Here is a 21,634-nt window from a genome sequence, read left to right on the forward strand (position 1 = left end):
ACTCCACTGGTCCTAAGGTCTTATTTTCCTCCCAACCCCAGCGGCCTCAGGCTGGCTGTGCCATGTGGGCCAGGCCTTACTACATTTTATTTCTGGAGTAAGTGATTCCCTGCCCCTCCTGGTTATCCTTAAACCTCTAACCAGGGGATTCCAACACATAACATATCTGCATAACAGATGGACCGAATGTCTGCTCCAGGGCAGCCAGTTCCCTATTGCCTGAAACTGACTTCAGTTCAGTTCAGTTCAGTGACTCAGTCGTGTTCGACTCTTTGCGACTCCATGAATCGCAGCACGCCAGTCCTCCCTGTCTATCACCAACTCCCGGAGCTCACTCAGACTCGCGTCCATCAAGTCATTGATGCCATCCAGCCATCTCATCCTCTGTCGTCCCCTTCTTCTCCTGCCCCCAATCCCTCCCAGCACCAGAGTCTTTTCCAATGAGTCAACTCTTTGCATGAGGTGGCCAAAGTACTGGAGTTTCAGCTTTACCATCATTCCTTCCAAAGAAATCCCAGGGCTGATCTCCTTCAGAATGGACTGGTTGGATCTCCTTGCAGTCCAAGGGCCTCTCAAGAGTCTTCTCCAACACCACAGTTCAAAAGCATCAATTCTTTGGCGCTCAGCCTTCTTCACAGTCCAACTCTCACATCCGTACATGACTCCTGGAAAAACCATAGCCTTGACTAGACAGACCTTAGTCAGCAAAGTAATGTCTCTGCTTTTGAATATGCTATCTAGGTTGCTCATAACTTTTCTTCCAAGAAGTAAACGTCTTTTAATTTCATGGCTGCAGTCACCATCTGCAGTGATTTTGGAGCCCCCCCCCCAAAAAAAATCTGACACTGTTTCCACTGTTTCCCCATCTATTTCCCATGAAGTGATAGGACCGGATGCCATGATCTTCGTTTTCTGAATGTTGAGCTTTAAGCCAACTTTTTCACTCTCCTTTCACCAAGAGGCTTTCTAGTTCCTCTTCACTTTCTGCCATAAGGGTGGTGTCATCTGCATATCTGAGGTTATTGATATTTCTCCTGGCAATCTTGATTCCAGCTTGTGTTTCTTCCAGTCCAGTGTTTCTCATGATGTACTCTGCATAGAAGTTAAATAAGCAGGGTGACAATATACAGCCTTGATGTACTCCTTTTCCTATTTGCAACCAGTCTGTTGTTCCATGTCCAGTTCTAACTGTAGCTTTCTGGCCTGCATACAGATTTCTCAAGAGGCAGGTCAGGGGGTCTGGTATTCCCATCTCTTTCAGAGTTTTCCACAGTTTATTGTGATCCACACAGTCAAAGGCTTTGGCATAGTCAATAAAGCAGAAATAGATGTTTTTCTGGAACTCTCTTGCTTTTTCCATGATCCAGTGGATGTTGGCAATTTGATCTCTGGTTCCTCTGCCTTTTCTAAAACCAGCTTGAACATCAGGAGGTTCACGGTTTACGTATTGCAGAAGCCTGGCTTGGAAAATTGTGAGCATTACTTTACTAGCATGTGAGATGAGTGCAAGTGTGTGGTAGTTTGAGGATTCTTTGGCATTGCCTTTCTTTGGGATTGGAATGAAAACTGACATTTTCCAGTCCTGTGGCCACTGCTGAGTTTTCCAAACTTGCTGGCATATTGAGTGCAGCACTTCCACAGCATCATCTTTCAGGATTTGAAAGAGCTCAACTGGAATTCCATCACTTCCACTAGCTTTGCTCATAGTGATGCTTTCTAATGCCCACTTGACTTCACATTCCAGCATGTCTGGCTCTAGATGAGTGATCACACCATCGTGATTATCCAGGTCTTGAAGATCTTTTTTGTACAGTTCTTCTGTGTATTCTTGCCATCTCTTCTTAATATCTTCTGCTTCTGTTAGGTCCATACCATTTCTGTCCTTTATCGAGCCCATCTTTGCATGAAATGTTCCCTTGGTATCTCTAATTTTCTTGAAGAGATCTCTAGTCTTTCCCATTTTGTTCTTTTCCTCTATTTCTTTGCATTGATTGCTGAAGAAGGCTTTCTTATCTCTTCTTGCTATTCTTTGGAACTCTGCATTCAGATGCTTATATCTTTCCTTTTCTCCTTTGCTTTTCACTTCCCTTCTTTTCACAGCTATTTGTAAGGCTTCCCCAGGCAGCCATTTTGATTTTTTGCCTTTCTTTTCCATGGGGATGGTCTCAGCATTCTTATCTTGGTTTCAGTTCAGTTCAGTTCAGTTGCTCAGTTGTGTCTGACTCTTTGCAACCCCATAAACTGCAGCATGCCAGGTTTCCCTGTCCATCACCAACTCCCGGAGTTCACTCAAACTCATGTCCATCAAGTCGGTGATGCTATCCAGCCATCTCCTCTTCTGTTGTCCCCTTCTCTTCCTGCCCCCAATCCCTCCCAGCATCAGAGTCTTTTCCAATGGGTCAACTCTTCACATGAGGTGGCCAAAGTATTGCAGTTTCAGCTTTAGCATCAGTCCTTCCAAAGAAATCCCAGGGCTGATCTCTTTTAGAATGGACTGTTTGGATCTCCTTGCAGTCCAAGCGACTCTCAACAGTCTTCTCCAACACCACAGTTCAAAAGCATCAATTCTTTGGTGCTCAGCTTTCTTCACAGTCCAACTCTCACATCCATACATGACCACTGGAAAAACCATAGCCTTGACTAGATGGACCTTTGTTGGCAAAGTAATGTCTCTGATTTTTAATATAATATCTAGGTTGGGCATAACTTTCCTTCCAAGAAGTAGGTGTCCTTTAATTTCATGGCTGCAATCACCATCTGCAGTGATTTTGGAGCCCAGAAAAGTAAAGTCAGCCAGTGTTTCCACTGTTTCCCCATGTATTTCCCATGAAGTGATGGGACCGGATGCCTTTACTTTGTTTTCTGAATATTGAGCTTTAAGCCAAATCTTAAGGGAGATCCAACCTGAATATTCACTGGGAAGACTGATGCTGAAGCGGAAGCCCCAATATTTTTGTCGTCTGATGGGAACAGACAACTTATTGAAAAAGTCCCTGATGCTGGGAAGGATCAAGGGCAGAAGGAGAAGAGGGCATCAGAGGATCAGATGCCTGGATGGCTTCACTGATGCAATGAACGTGAACTTGGGCAAACTCCGGGAGATTGTGAGGGACAGTGAGGCCTGGCGTGCTGCAGTCCATGGGGTCACAGAGTCGGACATGACTGGGCAACTGAACAACAATAATTAATTTATTAATATGATGCCATATTGGTTTCAGGCATATAGCAGTGATTCAGTTATGCATATACATATATTCGGAATATCTTAGAATTGAAGTGTTTGAGCAATACTTCATAACAGTTTGGGGATGTTAGGAAAATGAGTGCCAGTGAGAAACACTTCAGCTCATTCTATTGCTGATTGCCTTCAATTTGGCACTGTCAACTACAAATTGGGACTTACTGAGAGCATTGCCAACAACTGAACAACGAAGGCATTTGCCATCTGCCTCTACAGAGACTGAACCCCATGCTGCTATAGCTGTTGACCTTCAACAATCCCTGAGGGAATTCAGGGTGGAGTGAGGCACTCTGTGCTCCAGAGAATCAGGTGGGACAGGTCTTTAGATAGTTGGATCTTTTTAGGAACATATTTTGTGATCTCAATCCTTGCATCTACTCATACTAGAGAAGCACTAAATCCCTTCATGGTGATATCAGATCCTCATGACTAACAGAAAGCCTTTTGTAAAATGAGTGCTTCATGGCATTGAACTCCCCCTTCCCCCAAACCTTATATGTTGACTTTCCCCCACTGCCGCTTAGGAGCAGCCTCTCAGAGCTATCTGAGAGGCTGCCTCCTACTTTGCAGTCCTCATGTTGCCCCAAATAAAACTTAACTCGCAACTCTCAAGTTGTACATCTTTTTTTTTTTTCAGTCGACAGTGCCCAGCCTGTGATGGCCAACAGACAACAGAAACTATATTTCTAATTTATTCCTGCAGGTTCAGAATTCTAGCAGGCTGAAATGACTATGTTTTCTTCAAGTTCATTCTGATGTTAGCCACACTGACCTGACAGTGAATTACTGTCAAGAACAGTGAACTTCCTGCGGTGAGCCTTCAAGTGAAGATACTGTGTGGGCAGGACTACAGCTCCAACCACACATCAGTCTAAGTCAGGGGTGACTGGAGCCATATGGATTCTTAGTCTTGTTCCTGGGTCTGCCACCCTCCCTCTACACTTCAGGCCGGGCCTTCTCAACCAGTGCACAGCCCCTCAAATTTCCTCCCCTGCTCTGGGCTTGTCATGTGGTCTGTTTGCACAGATGTGTCTGATCACTGGAGCCATGTGACGAGGGTCACAGTCCAGCATCTAGAGAGGGGTGCTCTCTCATTCTTGACCCTCTGCTGTCAGGACCTGAAAGCTGTAGAGCCCGGAGTTCAGCTAACGACCAACTCTCTCACTATAGGAACCGGGGATGCCTAAAGGAGTAGATTCCTCCAAGATCCTACTCCTCTGACTGGCAGAACCTGGATGGGCACTAAAGTTCCCCTGACCTCAGGTCAGAGTTCTAGCAGAAACACCCAGGGCGCTCACCTCCCACCACTTGCCCATGGTCTTGTCATTTGGGCATCCCAAACTGGTGTTGCCCGGTGCTCGGGCCTTGAGTAGCCCCTGGATGACTTCAGTAATGATGGACACAGTATGGCCATGGGGGCCTTGCTGGGGAAAGACAATGACAAAATACCCCCCACCCCACCCTCCCCACCGCATACGGTATAGGGGTGAGGGAGAGAGACAGAAACAGAAAAACAGAGAGGGAAGGAGAGAGAGACCGATTGAGGCAGAGGGTTTATTAGAGAGCAAGGTGGGCTGCTGTCTATGGGGTCACACAGAGTTGGACAGGACTGAAGTGACTTAGCAGCAGCAGCAGCAAGCATGAATAGACTGCAAAGTTGGATGAGACTTTCTTGCAAATGCGTACAGGAAAGTAGAACTATTAAAGCTTTTTTTATCTCCTTGAGAGACAAGTGGCTGCCTCTGGGATGTCTCTGGCACACCTCAGGAGTTAATTTTGGAGGTGAATGTGTTTACAGTTCCAGGGGTTACAAGCCTTTGACCTTGGAGCTATAACATTGAGATGTCAGTCTCTTACTGAGCCTCCTGCTTACAAGGAGATACCCTGAGGAGGGGAGAAGGGAAGACAGCTGCCTTCCTCCCCTCACTGAACAGAGTCCATCATTTAACCCTATCATGTCTGTGTTAGTTTCTGATTGCTGCTGTAACAAATTACTACAGTGGTTTAAACCATACAAATGTATTGTCTTACAGTGTGGAGGTCAGAGTCTAAAATGGGCGGCAGGGCTGTGGTGTCTCTGGAGGCTGCAGGGGGCAACCTGTCCCTTGCCCTCTCCGGTTGCCAGAGCCCACCCACATTCTTTGTTCATGGCTCCCTTTCCCCCTTCAAGGTCAGCAGCACAGCATCTTCAAATCTCTTTCTCCTCGTTGTTTGCCTTCTGTCATGTCGCTCTCTCTGTCTGTAGTCACCTCCTGCTCTGTCTCCTCGTATAAGGACCATGATGACTGCATGGGGCTAATCCAGGTACTGCAGGGTCAAGTCCCTACAAGATCCTACCTTAATCATGCCTGCCCCCTGAGATAACAAAGTCACACGTCCCAGGGATTACGATGCCTTTGGGTCATGACTCAACCTTCTGCATTCCCCAGGCTTAGAGCTCTGCTGGATTCCACTGAGGCCCGATATGGGCCTCACCCCAGTGTCACTGCCCCAACAGAGGTGATAGTTTGGGCTGTGTGAACACTTGTGAGGACAGGTATCTTTTGTCCATCCTTGTAGGCAAAGAGGAAACATGGCTATGAGGTTTCACATTTGGGGCTGAAGCTTAATAGCATGATAATAATCAGAAAGACTGATTTAAAAATGTTTTAATCTCTTGCTGGAGTGCATGTATGCTAAGTTGCTTCAGTCCTGTTCAACTCTTTGTGACCCTATGGACTGTAGCCATCCCCCAGGCTCTGTCCATGGGATTCTCCAGAAAAGAATACTGGAATGGGTTGCCATGCCTTCCTCCTGGGGATCTTCCCAACCCAAGGATGGATCTTGAATCTCTTATGTCTCCTGCACTGGCAGACAGGTTCTTTACCACTAGTGCCACCTGGGAAGCTTGCTGGAGTAGCATTGGAAAGTTCTCTGAACCTCCATGGAGAGAAGGATGCAGCCAAAGGAAACATTCTGCACTTCAGGCGCTCAGACTCCTGTTTCATGGAGTTTGTCTCTTGGAGAATTAAGCGGTCATTTCTAAGGGTATCATAACCAGGACTGCCATGAATTATTCAGTGTTTGATTTCTGCCTCTGTATAACAGAAACGCGGCTCTTGCTTTCACCGAGGAAAATGGTTGCTGTGCAGAGATTGTCCAGAAGAAGGAGCCAAAGACTTTGAAATGTGCCAGGAGCCCTGAGCTGATTCTAGGAAGCAAGATGCAGCAGCCTCACGAGGGATCAAGCGATGCCTAACTAGTTGCTACAGGTGCCTCCTGCTCACATACTGGGTGCTCAGCTGGGCCCCATGTGCTTCCCTGTGAAGCAGTCATGCAGGGCCTGGGACACGTGGGCCCCACCTTCTCCCCACTTCGGGATCCTTGCTTTGGTTCATCAGGATAATATAAATTATGAATACTTGCTTTAAAAAATTTTGTAAAAGAAATATACACACTGAAAATTCAAAACAGCAATCAGTTGTGCCGAAAGCCCTACTGTAGCCTGCCAGGCTCCTATGTGGAATTCTTCAAGTAAGAATACTGAATTGGGTAGCCATTCCCTTTTCCAGGAAATCTTCCCAACCCAGGGATCGAACCCAGGTCTCCTGCCTTGCAGGCGGATTCTTTACCATCTGAGCCACCTGGGAAGTCATTTAAAAAAGTGAAAGAAATATACACACTGAAAATTCAAAATTGCAATTAGTAGTGCTGAAAGCTAAAGATCTTATTATCTCCCCATAGACATAAATACTATTATCAATTTGGTCAATAGACTTCCAAACATTACATATTTACATTCTTTATTTGAATTGCTCACACTCACCATTTGTTTGGAACTCACAGCCTGTGTTGACTCATCAGGGTATGTTTATGCATTGCCCTCTCCCAGCATCATCTTTCAAGTTTGCTTCTTCGATTATGGGGTTTTGGTTGTGGGATGTGGAGAGGTGCAAAGAAGATAAGAATTATGAGTTGACCTAGACACTGATGAGGAAGAGAAGAAAGCAGTGCATCCCAGTTCAGGGAAACATGGGGCTCCTCTCTGTTCTTGTTTTATTCTCCAAAGCCAACCCAAACTGTAATAGAATCCACCTTCTGCTCAAGGACCCCTGTGATCAAAATACCAGGTGATCTTGTGAGTGGGGGGTTGGCAGAACCCTCTTCTTTGAGGGCACATTTGACCTCAGGCTGACCTCGTAATTTTGTTCCCCTGAACCCTGAGAAAGGGGGCTGGTGGCTGAGCCACCAGGCAGCACCAACTGTGGTGAAATAACCCTGACCATGTAAATTGCATCTGACTTGGGGCTCTGAGAGCATATGAGCATGTCTGGCCCATCCCTGGGACTCTCTAGGCAAGAACACTGGTGTGGGTTGCCATTTCCTTCTCCAATGCATGAAAGTGAAAAGTGAAAGGGAAGTCACTCAGTTGTGTCCGACCCTCAGTGACCCCATGGACTGCAGCCTACCAGGCTCCTCCGTCCATGGGATTTGCCAGGCAAGAGTACTGGAGTGGGGTGCCATTGCCTTCTCCACCTCATCTCATAAGCTTATATTAATCTTTCTTTCCTCTGAATTCTCTACCCAATGACTCAACCTTAGACTGGGCAATACTGTTATGACCTCTTATAGGGTCAGAACACATTATCTTTTAAAGGTTTAAAAAACCCTCTGCACACTGCTATATTTAAAATAGATAATTGATAAGGACTTACTGTATAGCACAGGGGATTCTTAATATTTTATAATAAACTAAATGGGGCAAGATTTTGAAAAATAATAGATACATGTGTATGTATAACTAAATCACTTGCTGTACACCTGAAACTAACACAACATTGTTAATCAACTATGCCCCAATACAAAATTAAAAAAGAAAAAGACTTTTTGCGCAATTTTAGCATTCAGTAAATGGTTAATTGATGCTTAAAATGATTAGTCTTTTGCAGTTTATGCTTTTGTTTTGTTTTGTTTCTCCAGACAGCCCACTGCACCCTGGCTTGCCAGCTGACATTGTGGTAACTAAGATTTCAGGAGTAGGCATGCCAACTTCCCTTTCTAATTCTGCTTTCAGATTTTGTTTCCATGAATGGTTTTACTTTTCATGAATGCGTTTTCTCAGGGAGAGATTCCTTTCTGAAATGATACCTACATTCTGGGACAATGAAGCTCCATGTCTATTCAACAAAGCATCTCCTATTTCTTTTCTAAAACTCCACTCTTGTGCCAAGACCCCATTAATCGTCGAACAAGTAGTACATAAAGTCCTGGTTGAACAACTGTCATCTAATCCTTCTCAAAAGTGAACTGGGAGAAACCAAATCTTGTGGTAAGATGAATCAAGGTTTTAGTTCTGAATGAATTGGCAATCCTTTTATTTTATTTTTTTTTAAAGTTTTTTATTTTTTTAATTTTAAAATCTTTAATTCTTACATGTGTTCCCAAACATGAACCCCCCTCCCACCTCCCTCCCCATAACATCTCTGTGGGTCATCCCCATGCACCAGCCCCAAGCATGCTGTATCCTGTGTCAGACATAGACTAGCGATTCAATTCTTACATGATAGTATACATGATAGAATGCCATTCTCCCATATCATCCCACCCTCTCCCTCTCCCTCTGAGTCCAAAAGTCCATTATACACAGCTGCGTCTTTTTTCCTGTCTTGCATACAGGGTCATCATTGCCATCTTTCTAAATTCCATATATATGTGTTAGTATACTGTATTGGTGTTTTTCTTTCTGGCTTACTTCACTCTGTATAATCGGCTCCAGTTTCATTCATCTCATCAGAACTGATTCAAATGAATTCTTTTTAACGGCTGAGTAATACTCCATTGTGTATATGTACCACAGCTTTCTTATCCATTCATCTGCTGATGGACATCTAGGTTGTTTCCATGTCCTGGCTATTATAAACAGTGCTGCGACACCGAGGCAATCCTTTTAAAAATGACTTTGTTTTCAACTGGGAACATTATAGAAATATATTAGGATTTTTTTTTTTTTTTTTGCATCAGCTGGGTAAAAATCTTGATTTTTGAGGTGACCTTTTATTTTTGTTTTGCAACCAATTTATAATAACTCTATAATATTTCTTAAAATTTCATGTTATTTGCTCCAAGTGGTTTTGGAAATGAGCCCTATATTATTATTATTGTTATCCATTTAAAAAATAAGAAAATTAGATAACTATAAATGGGATTTTCAGTCATGCCATCTTCATTAAAAATACAGCTATCTATTTATCAGACCTGATCCACCCAACACATTTCTAATCTCTATTGTTCCCTCTTGTTCCATTTATTACTGGCCTAGGAAAGCATAAGGCTCAATAATTTGTAAACACAGTAGAAATCCCTAAAAGAGAAAAGCTCAGAAGTAATTTTAGAAAAAGAGAAAACCACCATGTGCTTGCTCTTAGGTCCCTAGATTGCATGGCTGATTTAATTCCATAAGTAAACAGCCTGCCCACATTTTCAGATAATGTTATCAACTGAATTCAGTTCAGCACAATACTCATGTCCTGAGTTGGTGAGCTTGGGGGAGGGCATTTGCTATGGTGGCCTGAGATGGTGAGTCAGGGTTCAGAGCCCAGTTGCCTGTAGCCTTGCCCTCACTCCAATTCATTCTCCAGTGCCCAGTTTCTTCACATGTAAAGTGGAGATAGTAATATTTCTTGTGTTATAGGTTTATTAAGAGGATTAAACCATGTGTATAAAGTGCCTGCCTCTTTGGGAACCTGTTATAAATGTTGAAGATTTTTTTTTTTTTTGTACAGTTCTTCTGTGTATTCTTGCCACCTCTTCTTAATATCTTCTGCTTCTGTAAGGTCCATACCATTTCTGTCCTTTATCAAGCCCATCTTTGCATGAAACGTTCCCTTGGTATCTCTAATTTTCTTGAAGAGATCTCTAGTCTTTCCCATTCTGTTGTTTTCCTCTATTTCTTTGCATTGATTCCTAAGGAAAGCTTTCTTATCTCTTCTTGCTACTCTTTAGAACTCTGCATTCCAATAGGTGTATCTTTCCTTTTCTCCTTTGCTTTTCACTTCTCTTCTTTTCACAGCTGTTTGTAAGGTCTCCCCAGACAGCCATTTTGCTTTTTTGCATTTCTTTTCCATGGGGATGATCTTGATCCTTGTCTCCTGTACAATGTCACGAACCCAGAAGAGCTGTACAAAAAAGATCTTCAAGACCAAGATAATCATGGTGGTGTGGTCACTCACCTAGAACCAGACATCCTGGATGTGAGGTCAAGTGGGCCTTAGAAAGCATCACTACGGACAAAGCTAGTGGAGGTGATGGAATTCCAATTGAGCTATTCCAAATACTGAAAGATGATGCTGTGAAAGTGCTGCACTCTATAGGCCAGCAAATTTGGAAAACTCAGCAGTGGCCACAGGACTGGAAAAGGTCAGTTTTTATTCCAATCCCAAAGAAAGGCAATGCCAAAGAATGCTCTAACTACCACACAGTTGCACTCATCTCATACGCTAGTGAAGTAATGCTCAAAATTCTCCAAGCCAGGCTTCAGCAGTACATGAATCATGAACTTCCCGATGTTCAAGCTGGTTTTAGAAAAGGCAGAGGAACCAGATATCAAATTGCCAACATCCACTGGATCATCAAAAAAGCAAGAAAGTTCCAGAAAAACATCTATTTCTGCTTTATTGACTATGCCAAAGCCTTTGACTGTGTGGATCACAACAAACTGGAAAATTCTGAAAGAGATGGGAATACCAGACCACCTGACCTCCCTCTTGAGAAACCTATATGCAGGTCAGGAAGCTACAGTTAGAACTGGATACAGAACAACAGATTGGTTCCCAATAGGAAAAGGAGTACATCAAGGCTGTACATTGTCACCTGCTTATTTAACTTCTGTGCAGAGTACATCATGAGAAACGCTGGGCTGGCAGAAGCACAAGCTGGAATCAAGATTGCCGGGAGAAATATCAATAACCTCAGATATGCAGATGACACCACCCTTATGGCAGAAAGTGAAGAGGAACTGAAAAGCCTCTTGATGAAAGTGAAAGTCAAGAGTGAAAAAGTTGGCTTAAAGGTCAACATTCAGAAAACGAAGATGATGGCATCCGGTCCCATCACTTCATGGGAAATAGATGGGGAAACAGTAGAAACAGTGTCAGACTTTATTTTATGGGGCTCCCAAATCACTGCAGATGGTGACTGCAGCCATGAAATTAAAAGACGCTTACTCCTTGGAAGAAAAGTTATGACCGACCTAGATAGCATATTCAAAAGCAGAGACATTACTTTGCCAACAAAGGTCCGTCTAGTCAAGGCTATGGTTTTTCCAGTGGTCATGTATGGATGTGAGAGTTGGACTGTGAAGAAGGCTGAGTGCCGAAGAATTGATGCGTTTGAACTGTGGTGTTGGAGAAGACTCTTGAGAGTCCCTTGGACTGCAAGGAGATCCAACCAGTCCATTCTAAAGGAGATCAGCCCTGGGATTTCTTTGGAAGGACTGATGCTAAAGCTGAAACTCCAGTACTTTGGCCACCTCATGCGAAGAGTTGACTCATTGGAAAAGACTCTGGTGCTGGGAGGGATTGGGGGAAGGAGAAGAAGGGGACAATAGAGGATGAGATGGCTGGATAGCATCACTGACTCAATGGACGTGAGTCTGAGTGAACTCCGGGAGTTGGTGATGGACAGGGAGGCCTGGCGTGCTGTGATTCATGGGGTCGCAAAGAGCTGGACACGACTGAGTGACTGAACTGAACTGAACTATAAATGTTAGTCAAGCTGATGACCATTATTACCCTGGCCAAGTGTCCAAGCTTCCCAAAAATGTAATATTGGAAACTTAAGAGCTCCTACAATAAAACAATTCATTTATCAACAAAAACACCAAACCAAAAAGGACTAGGTGCTCACAAAAAGGGTGAACCTGAAAGATGTAACAATCAGTGGGACAGTCAGCCCCAAATTATTTCTGATCACTGAAGCTGGAGCATCTTCCATTCAGAAAATTTAATGTACATCAGAGACACCAATCAAAGCTTCATAAGAAGTGAATAAACAGAAACCTCAATTAAATAGAATTGCGAGGCCAGAAGGGCAAGTTCTCATGTCCTGGGAGGCTAGCAGACCTTACTAGGAAGAAGAAAGACTCCTCTTCGTTCCTGGGAAGGAGTCAGCCAATGAACTCCTTTGCTGGCAAAGTAATGTCTCTGCTTTTCAATATGCTATCTAGGTTGGTCGTAACTTTTCTTCCAAGGGGTAAGCGTCTTTTAATTTCATGGCTGCAGTCACCATCTGCAGTGATTTGGGAGCCCCAAAAAATAAAGTCTAAAACTTCTTATATTCCTTTTCCTCTCTATAAAATTGTTATCCTTCTTTTGCTGCTTAGGTATTTGTACATGGTTTACCATAGCTGCAGAACTTGAATTGCAATTTTCTGTGGACCCCAAATAAACCCATCTTTGCTAAAAAAAAAAAAAAGAAAAATCTGTCATTCTATTTGTTTCAAGTCAACAGCCTGGAGACTTTTTACCGAGTGTTACAAGTCACAAGCTCTCATGGCTTCCCAAAGCTGCCAGGGGTTTTATTGGACTGAACATTTACATATAAACCAGTGAGCTAATGTGGCTACAGCAACGGTTAATGCAATCTCCAACTCCAGCCAGTGAAAGTGTTGCAGTTAAGGTTAAGTCTTGGCCCCTGCAATCTGAACCAGTCCATTGGCAGGGGAAGATGGCCATAAGAACCATCAAAAGTGATGCTCCCAGATGCTCCTTGCACCATGATGCTGGAGGTCTGTACACTTTCCATAGAAAGTTGGAGAAGAAGAAAAAGATACTGGGACAAGGAGGGGAAGAGAAGGTACAGAATTACCTGCTGTAATTCTGTGAAGAGTAGCAAGGAGGGGGATGGGTTTGGCTGCTATAAGGGAAATCTCACCAGGGACTGAGAAAACAAGACCAGAAAATGTGCTGCCTCCAGGAGCACTGAGTGTTCTGTCCCCATGAGGACCAAGATCACATTTGATGGCCCTCTTCATAGAGACTGCAAGGGAATTCCTATTCTGGGTATCAGGCTGGGATGACAGTGTCTCAAGTCAATTCCTTTTCTCCTCCAAGGCTGTCTTTCTAAATTACCTGGGCTAGATATAATGCACCTTATTGTTTCTTTCTACCCAGGAGTTGTTTGTGTAACAGTCTGCCACACTCTGCCTAACAAGGGCCTAACTAGGAAACAGACACCAACTCAGTTTTAAGGAGTAACTTTAAGTTGTGTGGGAACGTATTGTATAAAATTGCAGAACAAAAAGGAAAACAAAGCAAAAGCCCAACATATGGCATGACGTCAATATAATAAATTTTGTCAACATGCCAAGGGAAAAAGGAGAGAAGGAGTCATTGCAGGGGCGGGTACACATGGAACTGACAAGCCAGATGGAACACTGAGGCCACCAGAGGTGTAAGTGGGAATTGCTAACTCCAGATCACAGGGCCCAGGTAGGAAGGAGGGTCCCTGATGACCAGGACCACTGCTGGGAGCTGGCATCACAGGTGGGCTTCTTCACCAGGACCTGCGGCAGTGGAGGAGCAGCCAGAGGGCACTAGCATCTCCTTTCTTCATGCTTCTCAGTCTCCCAACAATGTCTTCACTGTCAGACCCATCCAGAAGCCAAACCTCGGTGCCTGGGAAATGCAGCCTGCAGGAGCCAGCCCTCCTGTAACACAGAGGAAGCACAAAGAAAATATGAGGAATAATCTGAGAGCAATCTGGGTGAAGACTGGCCCAATCCACCCTACCTCAGTTTGTTGGTCAAAAAATAATGCAGGGGATCATTTTTTTTGAAAGATCAGTCTCAGAGCAGATAAGAAACATGTTTGTCCTTTATGCCAGAGGATTTTCCAGAGGTCTGTCCATTAAGGTCAGGCTTAACTCTGCTCAACAATTTGTGGGTTGCATTAGGACTTCCTCCAAGAATCTGACCTCTAACTATGAATAGGAGGCTGGTCTGGGCATGCTCTTCACCTGGCAATTGCAGAAACACAAGAGGGCAAGCAGAAAACGGGGATCACTTGAGTCTGGACCTAGAAGGAATAAAAGCAAGTCACCAGCTGAGTCCACTATCAAAAAATGGGGAAATGCACTCCATCTTTTATGGGAGGAATTGCAAAATTGATTCAGAAAGGACATGACCATAGAGAGGGTTGAGTATTAAGGTCAATAATTTCATCTGTAGCTCAGCCTCTCAGTGTATATGTGTGTATGTGTTTTCCACACCACCAAACAATTCCCTGACACCAGTTGGGTGTCTTTGATTCTATTCCATTTGACAATATTAACCTAGAAGTTTCAGCTCCCACAGGTTAAGGGCTCAGTCCTGTGAGACTCCTTCATGTTCCTTCTTAGGAGGCAGGGAGGATTGATTCTGAAACTATTGAATATGTGTGTCATTTTCATATTATGTTTACCTGATTGGTGTATCTATTATGCCCTTATTTACTTATTTGCAGCTTTAACCCATTTTTTGCTGTTTTTGTGGGGACTGAAGATCAAGATTGGCTGGGTTCAAGTAGAGATTGAGAGGAACATCATTGTAAGATAAATGATAAAATATAGAAGTCTAGTAGGTTGGATGGTATCACAGACTTGATGGACATGAGTTTGAGAAAGCTCTAGGAGTTGGTGATGGACAGGGAAGCCTGGTGTGCTGCAGTCCATGGGGTCACAAAGAATCAGACACGACTGAGTGACTGAACTGACTGAGGGGACTTAACCTTTCCCTGGTGGCTCAGATGGTGAAAAATCTGCCTGCAATGCAGGAGACTGGAGTTCGATCCCTGGGTCAGGAAGATCCCCTGGAGAAGGGAATGGCTACCCACTCCAATATTCTTGCCTGGAGAATTCCGTGGCCAGAGGAACCTGTGAGCTACAGTCTATGAGATCACAAAGAGTTGGACATGGCTGAATGACTAACACTTTCAGGGGATTTCAGTAGAAGTAGCAGACATATTTACACTATTCATAAAGTAAAAAATTACACTAGCACTATCAAAGTACAGTAATGCATTCACACGCAAAATAGAGAAGCTGTAGTGCTCAGGCTTACAGCCCTCAGGCTCCACACTTGGGTCAACGCAGCAATGCATCATCCACTGTCCTAAACTCCACATCACGGTGGCGATATCAGCCAATGGTCAGGGGGATAATTTTTGCCGTGACCATTTGACACCGAACATGGGGTTACTTTCAACCCTTCTTTTCTGAGCTTTCCCTACAACCTCCTCAATCACCCATCACCGAAATTAGCACTTTCACATCCCAAGGAAGGATGCAAGGCTTTCCATGTCAAGACCAGGATAGTCACAGAAACATAGACCCATGGTGCCTGACGTGTTCATCAATAAAGACACTTCCACCTCAAGAGGTTTGGGACCGCCATGAGTTTTAACCATAAAGCTAGCAAGTGTTAGTTACACCTTTGAATTAAAAAGGAAAGAATTAGCTGAGGGAGATTAAGAGGCGCAAATTTCCAGTTGCAAAGCAAATGAGTCCTGGGTGTGAAATGTACAGTGTGGGGAATATTGTCATTAACTAATGATGTCAAGCTTATTGTGGTGATTAGTTTGGGATATAAAGAAATAACTAATCACTATGTTGTACAATAGGAAATAATTATACTTCAAAAGCAAACAAATTCAAAGAAAAAGTGAGAAGATTTGTGATTACCAGAGATGGGGGTTGGTAGAAGGGCAAATCAATGAAGGCGGTCAAAAGGTACAAACTTCCAGTTATGAGATAAATAAATACTATGGATATAACATACAACCTGATAAATTAACATTATTCTATACATGTAAAAGTTAAGAGAGTAAATCTTAAGCGTTCTTACCACAAGGAAAAAAAAATTGTTTCTTGAATTATGTATCTATATGAGATCACTGATGTTCACTAAACTTACTGCACTAAACACTTCATGATGTACATAACTCAAGTCATTATGCAGTACACCTTAGACTTATACAGTGCTGTGTGTAAATTATATCTTGATAAAGCTGGTAGAAAAAAAAAACTCAAAGAAAGGGGGAGAAATAAGTCAGGATGGCTGGTGACTCTATTCCACAGACATAGCCTAGAGAGGGAAAAATGTACTTGTAAAAATATGGGTGAAGAAGGCCATTCTTGGAAGATCTCAAACACTTCCCACAGGAAAAGTTGGAGCACCCATGAACATTCATTAGTTCTGACTTTGACTCTTTTGAAACTGTGAGGCTTTACATCAAGGTGAAGGAAATTAATCACGTAATCAACATAAGTGATGTTGAGCATCTTTTCATGATAATAGTGTATTCAATGAGAATTCAAATATTTTTGTCCTTTAGAAGCAGTCAGCACATATAGATATGTTAACTTTGGCCCGTTATTAATTCTTAATTCTTCTTTAAAGAGTGCACTTCCTTGGGAAGTTTGCTTGCTCGGTGGGTGTCTGAAATAAACCATTTCTTTGGAGACATTTCTGGATTCAGACTCTCCATCCATTCATGTTAGGTTCCCGTAGTCCAGGCTGGTCAGAGGGCTCTCCCCAGTTAGCCCCAGAGGTAATGGGGGTGTTCACCCCTATCATGTGTTTATAGAGCCTTGGTGATCTCTGGCCCATGTTAGGGAAGTGATATGACTAAGTCACCACAGTGCTTCTCTTGGAGTCTCATGGACAGGAGGCATCTAGGTGTCTTTGTCATTATGGATTCTTAATTTCCTCATCATCATTCGATTTCTGCACTTTATGGGGGAGGTTATATAAGTCAATACACTTTTCTGTCTCTCCACCACCAATAATTGATGTGTTGAGAATTTTAAAATCTGAGGCTTTAAAAATCCTTTTTCTTCATATTATGAATACTTGATCATACATTAAAATTTCCAAAGGATGGGAACATGAAATAAAGAAAAATTCACTGAAATTTTCTTTTGCCAAGTGTAATCCATACATGATAACTTTTTTTAAAAATGAACTTTGTATTTTGGAATAATTTTAGATTCACTGAAATGCATTGATAGCAAAGATGGTAACAAAGTTCCTGTATGACTCTTCACCCAGTTTCCCATAATGTTAACAACTTACATATTTCTGTTATGTTTGTTATAACTAGGAAATTAACATCAGTAAATTATACCATTTAAAAATATTTACTTCAAGTTTTATTTTCTTTTTATTTTTGAAGTTGATATTTATTTACAATTTTATTCTTTTTAACATTCTGCCATAGTAATTCCTCATGTAACTGAAATGCTCTATGCAAACATTAAACATCTTAAATATTTCATCTTATTGGTGTTTTCATAATTTACTTAACATTTTCCTATTTTGCACAAGATTATTTACAGTTTTCTAACATAACTCATGCATCATTCAAAGTCTGCACTATTCTTTTATTATACTCTCCTAGAAGTAGAACTGGGCTTCCCTGGTGGCTCAGACAGTAAAGAATCCACCTGCAATGCGAGAGACCTGGGTTCGATCCCTGGGTTGGGCAGATCCCTTGGAGGAGGGCATGGCAACACACTCCAATATTCTTGCCTGGAAAATCCGCGTGGACAGAGGTGTCTGGCGGGCTGCAGTCCATGGGGTGGCAGAGTCGGACACAACTGAGCGACTAAGCATAACACACACAGAAGTGGAACTATCTAAACACTCTTAGAACTCTTCGAGTACATTACCAACTTCCTTTCAGCAGTTATACTTTTCAATTTATTCCTTTTTACTACAATGTTCATAAGCACTTCGTCACCAGTACTGAGTCCTGGGGTGTCTTGTGTCATTTCATTGTCACTGATGAAAGAAAAAACACACTTGTTTTATAGTTTTAATCTTATTAACCCTTTGAGGCAATTTTTTAAATACACATTTGCCATTTTTAGTGCAGATTTTGTAATTTGCCTTTTTTTTTTTTTGCTCATTTATATATTAGGATCATTATAACTTTTAATTTATTGGAATGGTCTTTTTATACACCCCCCTCTTGGCTATTACAAATATTGCCCCATATGTTATAATTTAACTTTGCATATCATATTTTCTCACTTATAAAATGTATTAAGTTTCATGTAATCAAATAGATCCATCTTTTTTCCTTCTCCCCTCCTTTGTTTTAATCCCAAGAATGCTCTCACTTTGAAAAGTTGGTTCTAGTTCTTAACTTACTTGAATTTGACTTTTAAATGTGCTCTATTTGCAGAAAAAGTCTGAGTGTATATTGGTCCTTATTCCTTTGTCAGAAATTGTGCTGGCTTTTTGCAAGCCATTTTTTTTTTTTTTTTTTTTTTTTTATGATGCAGCTTCTAACTAGAGACTCAAAGAGGCTGATGGCCTGCAGGCTGGAGCTAAGCCAGAGACAGGGTTATCTAATAGTTCAACAACAGATATGCTCTTGGGCAGCTCCTGGATCCTTTCACCATGGGCCTCTGATTCTGAGAGCAGCATTTCTCCTTCTAGCCAGCAGGGCTCTGTCTTCTCCCTTTGCATGAGAAGACTCATACTCAAAGTGCAAGAGCCCATGGCTCAGCACAGTTAAGCCAGGGATTGGGCACCTATATTACATTTATGTGGAGTGTTACCCCAAATTTCAGAAGTAGAGTCTAGATTGAAATAAACAGCTATTTATTTGGGATTTGTTAGGACCTCAGCCTGGAGAAGATGGATTCAAGAAGCACATTTTGTAGCTGGACTAAGAATGGAGGAAGCTTTTAAAGGCAAAAACTGCAAAGTCACAGTTACATAAGTTATATGTCAAGAATTGTACCTGGAGCTGGCAAGAAGTAGGGGTGTTTGTCCGGCAAGGATTGGTTGGTGTCTGAAATGGTTACAGAGTTACATGGGGGAACAACTTGAGACCATTAAGTTGCAGGTGACAGATGTTGTTTCAAATAGCCTGGTATTTGTTTGATACAGTTCAGAGAAAATTCAGGTTCTTAGCAGTGCAGGAAAGCATCTGAGACCAGATCCTCCATGGGTGATGGACAACTCTTTAGTATGCCTGGGCTATGACTGCTTCATTCAGTTTCTCAAAAGGGCCAAGTATTTTCGGAGTACCACCTATGTCCCAACTGGATCTCTCTGTTACTACTTGGCACCTATTGGTACAGCCTATGAGTGGGTGAAAGGAACCCAGAAGTATTCATCAAATGAATGAATGAAGGAGTGAATCTTCTTAAGTCAGTCACACCTTTCACTTCTTCCCTCCCAGCTTCAATACACCTCAAAATGATCCCTCCTAAGCCAGCAATGGTGATCAGTACCTGTGAGTGATGCTGTGTCCATATTCATGATTGGTTTGGCTGCTTGAATTAAACCTGTTGGTCAAAATTGTTCACACATTATTTTGAGAAGATCAGAAACAACCTGCACTTGAGTACATGACATGTTGTAATTCCTGGTGTATTCATAACACTCATGGAAGAAAGCGGTATAAATTTACCTTAGAAATTCTGTTTTTCTTTGTCTGACTTTCAGTTCAGTTCAGTCACCCAGTTGTGTCTGACTCTTTGCGACCCCATTAACTGCAGCACGCCAGGCCTCCCTGTCAAACACCAACTCCCAGAATTTACCCAAACTCACGTCCATTGAATTGGTGATGCCATCCAACTATCTCATCCTCTGTCATCCCCTTTCCCTCCCACCCTTAATCTCTCCCAGCATCAGGGTCTTTTCAAATGAGTCAGCTCTTCAGATCTGATGGCCAAAGTATTGGAGTTTCAGTTTCAACATCAGTCCTTCCAATGAACACCCAGGACTGATCTCCTTTAGGATGGACTGTTTGGATCTCCTTGCAGTCCAAGGGATTCTCAAGAGTCTTCTGCAACACCACAGTTCAAAAGCATCAATTCTTCAGCGCTCAGCTTTCTTCACAGTCCAACTCTCACATCCATACATGACCACTGGAAAAACCATAGCCTTGACTAGATGTACCTTTGTTGACAAAGTAATGCCTCTGCTTTTTAATATGTTGTGTAGGTTGGTCATAACTTTCCTTCCAAGGAGTAAACGTCTTTTAATTTCATGGCTGCAGTCACCATCTGCAGTGATTTTGGAGCCCTCCAAAATTAAGTCAGCCACTGTTTCCACTGTTTTTCCATCTATTTGCCATGAAGTGATGGAACCGGATGGCATGATCTTAGTTGTTTGACTTTATCCTACACTAAAATAAACACCCTTTCCATAAAATTGCATTTCTTTTTCACACTTTTCCTTTTCTCTCATCTTGGCGTTCCTATAGGACACCAGTGCCTTCTTCCTGGAGTTTTGGAAGGGACCGACTGACAAGAGGGAGTAATGGAACAAATGATACAGTAAGTTGTTTTTAGTTGGAAAACACATCGACTTTGAAGCATTTTGCAAAACTTGGGACCTGAAGCTGTGATTTTAGTGTGTGTGCTAAATGCTCATGTACTGTGCACACACCTTGACAATAAACACAACTCAAGGCTATTTGGGAGGCAGGGAGCTAGCCCACAAACACTTGAAGGGCATTCTCTTCTGGTATATACACTGATAAAAGTGTGGATGAAATCCTCCAGCACTCTCCCTATTTTTTCAAACTGGCCATAGTATATTTATGTCTTGCATGCTTTAGTCTGATTTTCCTCCTACGGGACTTTTTAAAAGTAATTTTCATCTATATTCTCTTCTCTACCTTAACCAATAACGACTGATACCCCCGCCCTCCTGCATTTCCAGTGACTCACAGTTTAGCAAAAGGATCCCACAGGCTTGAGGGTGAATTGTACTGTGAAAATAATGTGAGTGGTAAACACAGTAGGGAGGACACATGTTCTTGTTAAACCTCCACTATATAGAGAAAGAATCAGTGGGGGAAATCATTGTCTGTAAATAATATCCATAGAACCTGATGTGGCTGAAATGTTTGGGTGTTTAGATATGAATGGGGCTTCCCAGGTGGTACTAGTGGTAAGGAATTTGCCTGCCAATGCAGGAGACTAAGAGACAAATGGAACTGACCTGAGAAAAATTCTTTCTCAGCTTGTAGCCCAGACTGAAATTGAGGAAGGGAAGAGCATAGACCTATCTAGGCTGATGGGGCCATCCAAGAGGACAGGACATGCTACACATCCCTGTGCTGTGCAGTAGGACCTTGTTGCTTATCCACTCTAGTGGGTTACATCCACTAACCCAAACTTTCACTCCAGCCCCTCCCCAACCCCCTCCCCCTTGGCAACCAAAAGTCTGATCTCCATGTCTTTGAGTCTGTTTCTGTTTTGTTAAAGTGAAAGCGTTGGTCTCACAGTTGTATCTGACTCTTTGCAACCCCATGGACTGTATAGCCCACCAGGCTCCTCTGTCCATGGGATTTTCCAGGCAAGATTCATTTGTGTCATACTTTATATTCCACATATAAGGGATATTGTATGATA

This window comes from Budorcas taxicolor, chromosome 8 (assembly GCF_023091745.1).
Source record: "Budorcas taxicolor isolate Tak-1 chromosome 8, Takin1.1, whole genome shotgun sequence".
NCBI lineage: Eukaryota > Metazoa > Chordata > Mammalia > Artiodactyla > Bovidae > Budorcas > Budorcas taxicolor.